Source organism: Pseudochaenichthys georgianus, chromosome 24 (assembly GCF_902827115.2).
Source record: "Pseudochaenichthys georgianus chromosome 24, fPseGeo1.2, whole genome shotgun sequence".
NCBI lineage: Eukaryota > Metazoa > Chordata > Actinopteri > Perciformes > Channichthyidae > Pseudochaenichthys > Pseudochaenichthys georgianus.
This window is the reverse complement of record NC_047526.1, coordinates 16109216-16123107: the sequence shown is the minus strand read 5'-3', so window position 1 is coordinate 16123107 and position 13892 is coordinate 16109216. Positions and strand designations below refer to the sequence as shown.

At 41.4% G+C, this 13892-nt stretch overlaps 1 long non-coding RNA gene across 1 annotated transcript; it reads right to left on the bottom strand.

The window, feature by feature from the left end:
• Nucleotides 1-10787: 10787 nt before the first annotated feature.
• LOC117440074 (uncharacterized) lies at nt 10788-13411 on the bottom strand. The gene is made up of 2 exons (XR_004551213.2): nt 12644-13411; nt 10788-11443 (listed from the first exon to the last, which is right to left on the bottom strand). It is a non-coding gene; the product is annotated as an uncharacterized lncRNA (long non-coding RNA).
• Between the last annotated feature and the right edge of the window lie 481 nt (nt 13412-13892).

Sequence of the window (13892 nt, the reverse complement as noted above, 5' to 3'; positions counted from 1 at the left end):
ATTATGTTTAAACCATACCCTGAAGAAATCAGCGATATTCCCCGGTAAATAATGATTTTATAGCTCTTTTTTATCAAAACCTGTATATTCCGTCTGGCCGTCGCAATTTTTGCCATTTTCAGTAGTCACGTGATGGTCGTGACGTCATCCATGCATTCACTTTGTCAACACACGGAAACATGGCGGGGTATTTGAGTTCGGACTCGTCAGCAGAGGAAGAAGTTTTGACCAATGTGAAGAGATTGGATGGGGGAATTCAGCCATACATATCAGTATGACAATACGACACCCTCTGTCCTTAGTCCCTCACATCGTACAAGGAAAAACTTCCGGAGAAAACCCACAGTTTAAAAGGGAAAATGGGAGAAACCTCAGGGAGAGCAACAGAGGAGGGATCCCTCTCCCAGGACGGATAGACGTGCAATAGATGCCGTGTGTAAATTGAAAAGATAATACATTTGCAACATAGGTAGTCCAAATGTTTGGAAATGCATGTGTGTATAATAGGAAGATGATATAAGATACTATATGTATGCATGTAGTACCACCCTTGCTAGCGATTCCCTCTCTAGTTTAGCATACTCAGCTTCATTGTCCCTGGCCATAGAATCACGATTTTATGGGGCCGGAAAAACTGGGGGAAAATACACACTAGCCGGTACTACGCTATATGGAAAGGCCACCAAAAACTGGCCTGGCCTGGACGTTAAAACGGGGATAGCCGCTGCAATGGAAATGCGCTATAACATACCTTATTCTTACTCCGAGCACTACTTCTGCTCCTCCGTCGCTTCACACTTGCAGAGGGCGATTTCTCAACTGGCCGAACTGGTGTCCTGGTCGGTGATGACACCAGAAAGACCGATGGTACTGCATCTCCATTAAGTAATGGTTGTTCCATAAATCCCATGTTATGTTTTACCATACTCTCAGAGTAGTCGTCCGGAAATTTGAAATGTTCGCTGCATACATGAGCCTGTGAATCTCTCGGTTCGGGCCGGCCACATTTCGCTAGCCACTGCCTCCGAATGTACTTCTTACGCTTACCTTTTGGCAACAGATGGAACCGAGCATTCCGTGGATTGTTCCCATCAGAATTGTGGCAATATTTCGCGATACAGTGAGGCATATTTGAAGAGAGAAACTACAGTAAATAACATGGAGATCAACGTGTCTTCGAAAACCAAACGCATGGTTTACGTCACGTCCGGAAAATGGCGGCGCCCACAGTGTTGATGTTATTTCGGTATATAATCAGTTTAAAATCACTGATAATGTCGTCGGATTAAAAAAAAAAAAATAAAGACTGGCAGAGACTGGTCTGTTTTATCGGATGATAATTATTTAAAAATGAGTGTCATGAGCATACCATTCCTTTAAAATATATATGCCACAGAAGGCAGATGGGATGTCTGCTTCCCCTGCCATGTCATCTACAGAGCATAGAAACGGGAAAAATCTTTAGTTGTTATTAATACTCTTGACAGAATAATCGTGAGAAACTAACGGCTCAAGAAACGTTGCTAGAATAATTCCTCCTATCACTAGGCGCCTGTCGTATTTTTAAACGTTTAAATAGCAGCACGTGTAATACTCCTGGCTCCTTCAGTGCAAACTTCAGTCTTGAGTGCAGATTTCAACAGACATGGGTCCCTGGGAGCCAGCATAACCTGCTAAGAAACCTTGATTTAAGCCTGTGATAAGGTCATTTGACGAACATCTGTGATTAGAAAGAGCTTGGAAATAATTTGCAGCATGAGGCACACCCAGCGAGGGGCAGAATATTGCAGGTAGAGCTTAATTCCTGTGAGGAAAAAGTCTTCTTTGGAAGGTGATTAAATGTGCATGGCCGCTTGGCAGAGAATGATTCATGGTATTCATAGAAAAGACACTGTAGGAGAGATTGAAGTCTAAAATGATGGTCAAAAATGTATCGAGCTTCCCTTCATATTCCCGTGATGGAAATTATTTATTTCCATTTTAATTTATAGTAGTATAAATACTTATACACACAACTTCTGTATAATTGCCTCAAATATGACTTACTGCAGGCCAAATATTTCCATAATAAAACATTGCTTATGCAGAATAGTATTATATATACCTGCCAAGATGCGATTACTAAGGAATTGCTGCTGCAGGGGGCAGGAAGCTAGAACTCGTGGCTGGATCTGGGACTCCAATTCCCAGAATCCTCGGGAGTGTGACGTCAGCGGCACAACGTGGTTGAACGCGGAAGTAGAAACATTTGTTTACATTGCAAGCAGAGGAAATCGAGTTTGTTCACGGGAATATATCGTGCAATTAAAAGGCTTCAAGCGCTGATTTTGCTTCGAGAAGGTAGGACAGGAAGGCAGGTACTTTGGGAATGCCGGAGTCAGCTTGCTCCTGCCTTTTTTGGTGTTTAAATACCCACCGACCGAGAGACAGCGCGACTCTTAGCTGACACACAAGAAAGGGGTTGTTACCGGAGCTGGCGTAGAACTCGGGACTTTCTCTGGCCCAAAGGATATTAAAAGTTACTCCAAATGAGGACGGAAGGGACACCTGAATGTGTGTCGTGCGGGAGCTGTGGCTCGTTCCAGCGGCGTCTGAACCATGCTCTGAGCTAGCCTGTGTTTCGGGAATGAGGCATTTCTTACGGCTTCTTGCGTATGATGATTCGGTTCCAGAGTCGGAGATTGCAATAGACATTTGCAAGGACAGCACCGGTGTTCCGGATTAACTGGTTCCCCGATCAACTGGTTGACAGATGTGGAGGCGTGGCCTTCGACTGAAATACACATTTCGATCGCTTCTTCTGTCGTTTACATAAATCTTTTGGTATATTTGGCTGGATAGGAACACTTTGATGCACATTCAGTACCAGTGTGTGAGGTTGTGGTTACGATGGCCATATCCGGACGCGAACAGCGAGGACTACAAAAAGAAAAACGAGTTGACTGGGCCTGGGGATGTCTGTTCAAAACATTGCGAGCTCCAATAAATCATTTAAACCAGCTATTGTTGCCAGACGTATTACTGAATATCGTTCTTAATGTGATACCAAGTCCATCTGAGACCTGTGTACACCTTCAGACAGCCTCCAAGTGAAGCACACGTTGTTTACTCACAGTTTGAAAGCAGCGTGGAGAAGTCTTCAGCTGTGATCCGCTCGAATAAATCCTTAAAACCAACTATTGTTGCCCGACTTATCACTGAATATCGTTCCTAATGTGATACCAAGTCCATCTGAGACATGTGTACACCTTCAGACAGCCTCTCAGTGAAGCGTACGTTGTTTACTCAGAGTTTGAAAGCAGCGTGGAGAAGTTTTCAGCTGTGTTAAACTGTGACCCTCTCAGGTAAACTGTGATTCGCTCAGGGTCAACTGGGATCCACCCAGATTAAACTGTGTTACATCTTCTGTGGCTATCTACCAGCGATCATGTTTAATATGAAAGACACAGATATACATCCCATATAAAAACGCCATTCTGCAGCACTCATCCAGATAAGATGTGACTGTTAACTCGTTTTGCAAAGATAGCAGCAGAAATGTCATTGCTGCATGTGCAGGGATATTAGACTTTAAAATGCTGATGGGTCATTAATGTTGATCTCGGCAAACAATATTAGGAATCCTCTATTCAAACTACATAATATTCAGTGTGCATCGACATGAAAATAACAAAAGTTCATGCTGGACTCAAACCCGAGTCCCAACAGCCAAAGTCACTCCAGCCCTGCGCGTTATGAGTACGCCACAGATCAACACGACGTATTAAACCACCACACTATAATATTTTAGATTAACCTTGTTAAAAAGTTCCAGAAAAATGCAACCCGACCATCATTTATAATGTGAGCGAATGTATGTACACTTTAAGCCATATCATATACATATTATAATATACTGACTGAGGTCTGTATCAAGCCTCGTTAAGACCCACCGAGATCAGATATCCCAGTTTATCAGCCTGCGAGCCCACATTATGTTGTGATAACTGTTAGTTTTACCGTGGTATCGTGTTGATCCGTGGCGCACTCATAACGCGCAGGGCTGGAGTGACTTTTGCTGTTGGGACTCGGGTTTGAGTCCAGCATGAACTTTTGTTATTTTCATGTCGATGCACACTGAATTATTATGTTTGAATAGAGGATTCCTAATATTGTTTGCCGAGACCAACATTAATGACCCATCAGCATTTTAAAGTCTAATATCCCTGCACATGCAGCAATGACATTTCTGCTGCTATCTTTGCAAAACGAGTTAACAGTCACATCTTATCTGGATGAGTGCTGCAGAATGGCGTTTTTATATGGGATGTATTATGTATATGTGTGTGTCTTTCATATTAAACATGATCGCTGGTAGATAGCCACAGAAGTCGTAACACAGTTTAACCTGGGTGGATCCCAGTTGACCCTGAGCGGATCACAGTTTAACACAGCTGAAAACTTCTCCACGCTGCTTTCAAACTCTGAGTAAACAACGTACGCTTCACTGAGAGGCTGTCTGAAGGTGTACACATGTCTCAGGTGGACTTGGTATCACATTAGGAACGATATTCAGTGATAAGTCGGGCAACAATAGTTGGTTTTAAGGATTTATTCGAGCGGATCACAGCTGAAGACTTCTCCACGCTGCTTTCAAACTGTGAGTAAACAACGTGTGCTTCACTTGGAGGCTGTCTGAAGGTGTACACAGGTCTCAGATGGACTTGGTATCACATTAAGAACGATATTCAGTAATAAGTCTGGCAACAATAGCTGGTTTAGATGATTTATTGGAGCTCGCAATGTTTTGAACAGACATCCCCAGGCCCAGTCAACTCGTTTTTCTTTTTGCAGTCCTCGCTGTTCGCGTCCGGATATCGCCATCGTAACCACAACCTCACACACTGGTACTGAATGTGCATCAAAGTGTTCCTATCCAGCCAAATATACCAAAAGATTTATGTAAACGACAGAAGAAGCGATCGAAATGTGTATTTCAGTCGAAGGCCACGCCTCCACATCTGTCAACCAGTTGATCTGGGAACCAGTTAAACCGGAACACCGGCAGGCAAGCAGCAGCAACATGAAACACAGCAGCAGGAACATGAACGCAACAATGACAAGTGAACACAGCAGCAGGCAAGCAGCAGCGACGTAGAGGTAGCTGCGGCAATAGCAGCAGCAAGCAATACATGGAGAGAGATCTGGCAGGTTAAATAGAGCGGCATATTAAGGAGACTGTTTGGTTGGGTGCAGAGTGGCAAGGGGCGTTATGTATGAATGCAGCATAAGTGCTCGAGTTGACTGCCTGAACTAGCTCGCAGGCTTCGCCCCATTAGTCGTTATGCGGAAGGGCCAATTTAGGCGCCATATATTTCAAATGAAGGTACACTGAACAAAAATATAAATGCAACACTTTTGTTTTCGCTCCCATTTTTCATGAGATGAACGCAAAGATCTAAAACATTTTCTATATACACAAAATAACCATTTATCTCAAATATTGTTCACAAATCTGTGATAGTGAGCACTTCTCCTTTGCCGAGATAATCCATCCCACCTCACAGGTGTGGCATATCAAGATGCTGATTAGACAGCATGATTATTGCACAGGTGTGCCTTAGGCTGGCCACAATAAAAGGCCACTCTAAAATGTTCAGTTTTATCACACAGCACAATGCCACAGATGTCGCAAGTTTTGTGGGAGTGTGCAATTAGCATGATGACAGCAGGAATGTCCACCAGAGCTGTTGCCCGTGAATTGAATGTTCATTTCTCTACCATAAGCCGTCTCCAAAGGCGTTTCAGAGAATTTGGCAGTACATCCAACCGGCCTCACAACCGCAGACCACGTGTAACCACACCCGCCCAGGACTGGCTTATCTATAGCCAGTTGAGTAGCACTTGAAATACTTGGCTCTATGAAACCTGATGTACTTATATGATTCTGTTTTCTTCAAGGTTGTGTCTTCCTGGTCGAATGTACTTATTGTAAGTCGCTTTGGATAAAAGCGTCAGCTAAATGCAATGTAATGTAATGTAATCTCCACATCCAGCATGTTCACCTCCAAGATCGTCTGAGACCAGCCACTCGGACAGCTGCTGCAACAATCGGTTTACATAACCAAAGAATTTCTGCACAAACTGTCAGAAACCGTCTCAGGGAAGCTCATCTGCATGCTCGTCGTCCTCATCGGGGTCTCGACCTGACTCCGGTTCGTCGTCGTAACCGACTTGAGTGGGCAAATGCTCACATTCGATGGCGTCTGGCGCGTTGGAGAGGTGTTCTCTTCACGGATGAATCCCGGTTTTCACTGTTCAGGGCAGATGGCAGACAACGTGTGTGGCGTCGTGTGGGTGAGCGGTTTTCTGATGTCAATGTTGTGAATCGAGTGGCCCATGGTGGTGGTGGGGTTATGGTATGGGCAGGCGTATGTTATGGACGACGAACACAGGTGCATTTTATTGATGGCATTGTGAATGCACAGAGATACCATGACGAGATCCTGAGGCCCATTGTTGTGCCATTCATCCATGACCATCACCTCATGTTGCAGCATGATAATGCACAGCCCCATGTTGCAAGGATCTGTACACAATTCCTGGAGGCTGAAAACATCCCAGTTCTTGCATGGCCAGCATACTCACCGGACATGTCACCTAGGGCTCGGCGATTTGGCCTAAAAATAAAATCTGGATTTTTGTTCTAACTAATGGACAATTTTCAATTTAAACCTCGATTTTTTTCAGTTTTTTTCTAAACAAACCAGAGCAAAGCAAAATGTAAATACATATTTTCTTTATTAACACAATACAAATAAATGAGATTACCAAGTAGTCTAGGCCTATGTGAACAAATCAGTTGTTCAAGAATAAAAAAAATAAAATAAAAACAGCACCACGGCACTTGGTTGTCATTAATGTGCAAAGATTTTTTTTAAATCGAACTGAAAAAGAAATCTCTTGTAGGCCATCCCTGAAAAAACTTGTAAAATGAAATACAACAAATAATAAATAATGATAATGAGATGAATAATAAAAAAATACCCTCAAACAAAATAACATCCCTTTAACTTTCTAGGAAGTTGTCTTTCCACAGACCTTACACAGAACAGTTGTTTGTTCTATGTATGACCGCTTGTACCCGAACCACTTCCATACAACTGAAGTAGCACCTTTTTTAGGAATGAGTTCTTCATCTGTGTTCGTGGACATTTTTATGGTACATCTGTCGGTGAAGCGGTGAATGTGATTGTAGTAGGCTATGTGACTACCCGATCTGCAGCTCTGCACATGTGCACAGTGTTATAAATTAAAATCAATGTTTTTGATGGCATAAAGTACCTTAAACATACCGTCAGTTTAAATGCTGTTTTATACTGAAAAACCAGAAGTTCTCGTGCGCAGTTGTTAAGCTTTTATTCTGAAAATCCTTCATCTCCGGTTAGCATTTAGCATGTGGCTAATATACCATTTACTATAGAGGTGAATTTAGTAGCGATATGACACGGAGTGATGATTTCAACACTACAACTACTGTATAGACGTCGAGATATTATTATTAGGGCTGGGACTTTAACGCGTTAATTAAGATTAATTAATTACACAAAAATTAACGCGTTAAAAAAATTAACGCATTTATCGCACTTATTTTTGCACAGCGGAACGTTTCTCACTGGATGAGTTTCAGGCGTACCGATTATACTGGAGCACCAACTAACGTTCATGACTTCAGCATGGGACTTCAAACAACAACAAACCACGGTGAACAATAGTCAAACATGAACGAGCAAGCTGATGAGACCGCTTTGGTCGGCCCCGTGGATGGGAAATTTTGTTTTAAAAAACGGACGGATGGAAGCGTCGATAAGAGCACGGTTGTGTGCAAATTATGCAAAAAAGAATTTGCATATCACCGCAGCACATCAAGCCTAAAGTATCACCTAAATGCAAAGCATGTAGCAGCTAGCGTGGACGTTAGCCCGACTCCGAGTGCAAGGAACCACACCCTGACCCAACCCACACTCAACCAGATGACTGGTTTCAGGGCCAGGATAAGTAAGTCCACGTCTGAGAAAATAACCAACTCCCTGGCTCACTGGATTGCACTCGACTGTAGACCACTTGGAGTAAAATCCATGTGAAAATTGCTTCTCACTGTTCTCAGGTCAAATATGTATATTTGATTAAAAATGCGATTAATTTCGATTAATTAATTACAAAGCCTCTAATTAATTAGATTACTTTTTTTAATCGAGTCCCGGCTCTAATTATTATTGCTGAATATTAAATGAAGGTACAGTTTATTTGAATACGTTTGTTTACAGACGTGGGTAGCATGAGACAACAACCGGAACTACCAGAAATGAAACCAGCCGTGAAGTTTTTCCTGTCTTGAGTATTGATTACAGCGTTCAAAACCATATTAAATGAAAAGTCATGAAAGAGATAAGGAGGAGAAAAGGCGTGTTTAGTTATATATGTAATGTACAATGTCTGAGTCCTCTGTTATGCTCAACAACGAACACAGCATAACAACAGCAGATCGGGCAGAGCTGCAGATCGGGTAGTCACAGGCAATGTGGCTGAGTTTTGTGCGCATTCTGGAAAGTGAGAGAGTAAGCTACTACGGAGTCCCTTAAAGCAAAACAAATCTGCGGAGTCTAGAAATGTTTTAAAATCGCGATTTTTCGGTTCAGCCATTTCACAAACCGTAGGAAAGTAAAAATGCAAATTAATCGTGAAAACCGAAAAAATCGCCCAGCCCTAATGTCACCCATTGAGCATGTTTGGGATGCTCTGGATCGGCGTATATGACAGCGTGTTCCAGTTCCTGCCAATATCCAGTAACTTCGCACAGCCATTGAAGAGGAGTGGACCAACATTCCACAGACCACAATCAACAACCTGATCAACTCTATGCGAAGGAGATGTGTTGCACTGCGTGAGGCAAATGGTGGTCACATCAGATACTGACTGGTTTTCGGACCCCCCCAATAAAGCAAAACTGCACGTTTCAGAGTGGCCTCTTATTGTGGCCAGCCTAAGGCACACTGTGCAATAATCATGCTGTCTAATCAGCATCTTGATATGCCACACCTGTGAGGTGGGATGGATTATCTCGGCAAAGGAGAAGTGCTCACTATCACAGATTTTTTTAGATTTGTGAACAATATTTGAGATAAATGGTTATTTTGTGTATATAGAAAATGTTTTAGATCTTTGCGTTCATCTCATGAAAAATGGGAGCAAAAACAAAAGTGTTGCATTTTTGTTCAGTGTATTATTGATTCCAAATGTGTTCATAATTTCAATGATTCAATTGGTAAAAGTGGGGTTTATTTGAATTACTGATTGTGTATTATTACTAATCTAAATCTCCAAAGGTACTAGTAATTACTTATTTAACCCTTAGATGCATAAGTGGGTCTTTTTTTACCCGGTGAGGTGGTTTTCTTAGAGTATCTTTGTAATTACAATTTTTTTTATCATTTCATATTCCAGCTATTCCTCAAAAAAAAAATTGGGATATCATGCCATTCAAATGTTCAATTTGCATTTTATACATTTTAAGAAATTGTAGTTTTTGTATTACTGCCGCAAGCTTCCATAAGTGGGTCAAAAATGACCCGCATGCATTCTCTATGGAATTTCGTTTTTTTTTCAAAATATGTTTTTTTTCGAAAATGATAAATAGTGAAAAATTAAATATAAAATATTTCTAGTGTGAACCAAAATATAATACTAAATATTATACAAGTGATTTTTCTTAACCAAAATGACAAAAATGGCATAAAAACACATTATTCTAATACGGGTCCTTTTTGACCCACTTATGGAAGAGTGTAGGGTCCAGTCACTCGTGCACCTAAGGGTTAAAATAAATGTAGTGGAGAAAATAGTATAAAGTGGCATACTGTGAAAAAGTTCCTCAATTGTTTACCTACAGTACAGTACTTGAGTACATCTACTTACAGTCCACCACTGGATGAAAGCATTATGCACACTTTCACAATGATTTTTTTCTAAAGTTTTAGCAATTTTTTTTTTTCACAAACCATACATAGTTATGTGCAATATTCTACACAATTTATAATCTTTATATATTTAGCAGCAAATCTTGCTGCAATGCATGACATCCATGTTGTCATCTTAGTATATGTAGGATTTGAGTATATGCCCCTCAATCCATCTGATTCTTATTGTTGATTGAATCCTTATGAGAAATGTGTTTTGTAATTACAAGCATCCCTTCAGTCCAAATGTTCAAATGTTAATATTTAAAAAATGTGGGGGGACACAGATCTAAAAGAAAGTGGTCCTAACTAATTCTATTGAATCCTGCAAGCATTCATTTTCTGTTGTAATAGCCAATTTTGAAAGAGAATGTCATGCAGTTTTTAAAAAAAACTCAGAACCATAAATTATTTTAAAGAATATGTGTCTTAAGTGTTTCATAGATTAGCATTGGAAATTAGTGCAGTTAACAACAACTAAATTAGCATTTATGATCAGACCAACAATTATTCTTATTCTTTGGTTGTGAGAAAAAATTATAGAATGCTCTGTTTCATAATTGCCAATTCCATTTACAAACACACCATTATTTTCTACTGCCTTTTTGAATATACTGAAGAACATATAACAAAGACCACAGCTTCTCCCAAAAATGTCCTTTAAAACGGGCTAGAAAAAAAGTATTCTTAACAATATTTGTATTATTACAGTAAGTCATATTGAGTCTCATTCATACAGGTTAGACTTTTTGGAGGAGGCTTTTTATGCGAAACAATGAATTGCAAATACTGTAAGAATCACATTTTATTTGAAATGTTGTATACAATGCAGAGTGTTATTATCAGACATTGACTGTACATAATGACTTATTTGTAGTAATACTTGGACAAAGGCAACACATTTTATACCACTCTATAACAAATAAAACAGAAGAAAACCCTTACCAACATTCACAAAAAAAAGTTTCAAATGGGCTTGTATTGGGACATTTTACTATACGAAACTATATTTCACATTTGGTAACCACTTTTAAAACTTTACACATTCAGAATAAATTCTAATTCACCTCTTGATGTTATCATAAATCTTTATTTACTTTTTCAAACATAAATGACCATGCAGAGAACAACCAACAGAAACAAATAAATAACATCACTGTCAATAAACTACCACCTCTGTAAAAAGCAGCATACACCACACTCTGTCTTTGACTCCACGCTGACTGAATTCACGACGCAGTAGCTGGTTGAAGGGGACCAAACCTCACAGAAACACCTGACTTGGTTCCGTTTGACCAGCCACAGCAAGGTGTGTTGCTTCAGCTGCAAAGGGCAGTGAGAGCAGGAGGAGAGGTTACAGGGGGTCGAAGACGTAGAAATACAAGGATAGGAGAGGAAATGGAAGTTGGAAATCTTCTGCGTGGCCATCATGTCCTCTTCAGCCTCACCTGATGAAACAGAGAGAAAAGGAACAGCATTAGCACTGAAATATACACAACAGAAACAAGTGTTACCGAGCAGATAGGTATTTAGAGGTTTGGGAACCTATGACATCGCCCCGTTTCCTTCCAAATCCAGCCTGCAGGAGCAAACCTTCACTCTCAGTGACATCCCTCCGCTCTTCCTTTTTTGAGAGTTGCTATAATGGGTGACAGCTGTGGTCTGTCAATCCTCCTTGACTGTCAGCCGTTGGGGCAGGGCAGGAATTTTTTCAAGAAGTCCCTGAGACCCAATCATCAGCACTGAGTAATTCTAACTGAGCATGTGTCTGAGCTGAAGGAGGGAAAAGGCCTTTCACCTGTTGCCCTGCCTCACACTTACACACATGCTCATGAACTCTGACACCCCCCAGCCCCCCTCCCTCATCTCATAAAACAGACAAAGGCACACTCATGCCGAATGAAAACTGACATTTTCTACCATTCACTTAAATAAATATGTACAAAATGAAATCAGCGTGGCTCTTCTTCCCAGTGGGGTTGGCGCTCAAGTCCCATTGAAACCACACACTTCCTTACATTCCATAAGTGGTGAATTAATATGGCGATATAAGGAAGCATGTCCTCACAAGGGGCAACAACTGGATTCTCCTCGGACACAAAGCACCCTTTCATATAGTCACAGTTGCAGAGTAGCAGGAACAACCGGCTTAACAATGGTTAACCGTGACAGAGCTACAGACACATGACTCGATCATCTGCGCCAGAGATTTATTAGACATTCAAAGTGTGGTTTGACAAAATATTACTTTTACATTTTGTTAAATTGTGGCCTATTTAAGGTTCATTTTCCAGATGTTATCTACTAGCAAAAAGCAGGACCTTCTGATACAGAAAGAGACATATGACCTACTTTGTTTGTCCCTAAAAGTATTATATTAGATTGATACTGCTAAATAACACACATCTCCTTTATGGGTAGGCCAAAGCGATGATGCTGAACTCCCTTGTGTTTAAATAACTCTGGAGGGTGAAGCAAATTCTGACTTCCAGCAGGCAAAGGTCAAAATCTGTGCTATCTCGTAAAACATGATGTCATGCCAAGTTATGTTGATCCCAACAACTGTGTAATTAAGTCCTTTTGTAGGAACATACATAATAAGAAAGCAATGTTTAAATGGCTCACATTTGAAATGCATTCGTACTCACCTTTATTTAATTCTGCTGCGTCTCCTCTTGTGGTTTTCTGCAGCTGGAGTTGAGCTTGAGGCCACTTTGGGTTCAGCCTGATTCTCCTCCTCTGTCTACTGGTGACTTCCTCAATATATCTACATGCTGCCCTTTCAATCTGACCAAAATGGCCATTAGAAAGCCAAACTTCGACTCTGATTCATCTGTGATGATAATTTCCTGATTCTTTCCTGGATCACACCTCAGCTTCCCCTAACCTGACAGAGGTGTCAGGCTCTGTCTATCGTAAATCTTACGAGAAACATTTGCTTTGACGGCTGATTTCACCTACATGGTGCTGCAGATCATGAAAACTAAGGACTAAAAAGTCTGCAACATCTGAATCTGGAAGACTCTTGACTCAACAGATGTCACTATCCATTATGTGGCTGTCAAATATTAACATTTTGGACTAAACCAACAAATTAAAGCTTGGTAGAAAAAGTTGTCCAAAAGCTGGGTTCAAAAGGAAAACTAAAAGCAGAAAGACACAAAAAACCCACCAAACCCTGAGAACAACTTAACTCCTTGTCCCTGAAGCTGCCCTTTCCACCATTTGAAGCCCAAACTCATCTCTCCCTGAGCTTCCTACTGCCTTTTCCTCTCTTCACCTCCTGCGATCAACCATCCTCCTCCATATCTGGCCCGGTGGATTGTGCTCACTACAGGCCTGGCAGACCGGCCTTTTCTATCCCGCCAGGAGCGCCCCCCTCCAAAGCGGCCTCCCACCTGTTGGTGTCCTTTAGAAGCCCGGGCCTCTCCTGTGCCTCCTGTCCGGCCCAATCAGGACCCTGACAGGGGGGAGCCAGCCTGTGAAATCACACCTCTCAGCTGTTCGCACTAGGCTCGAGACACCCTACACCCCTGCCGTTCCTCTGTTTAGCCCCCCCGCCCCCCTCCCACCCAGCCTCGATTTTTTTTTTTTAATGGACAAAAAAAAAAGGGGAGAAAGGGGGATACAGAGAAACAAGGAAGCAACTGCACGATGGGCGTGTTTTATTGGGTTTGGGGGTACAGTCAGAACAGCAGTTACAGCAGGTCACAGCTGAACACTAGCTTAAGTTTCATCCAAGTTCGGTTTCTGCGCTTCCCTCTAGTTTCATTGTGTCCTTTTCAGAGAAGGAAAAGTGACTGTTGTGTCAAAGCATCTCTTACATTTTTCATGTGACGACCTTTGTGAGGCAAGTATAAGACAAATCAACCAAATGTGGTGTGTCCTTTAATAAAC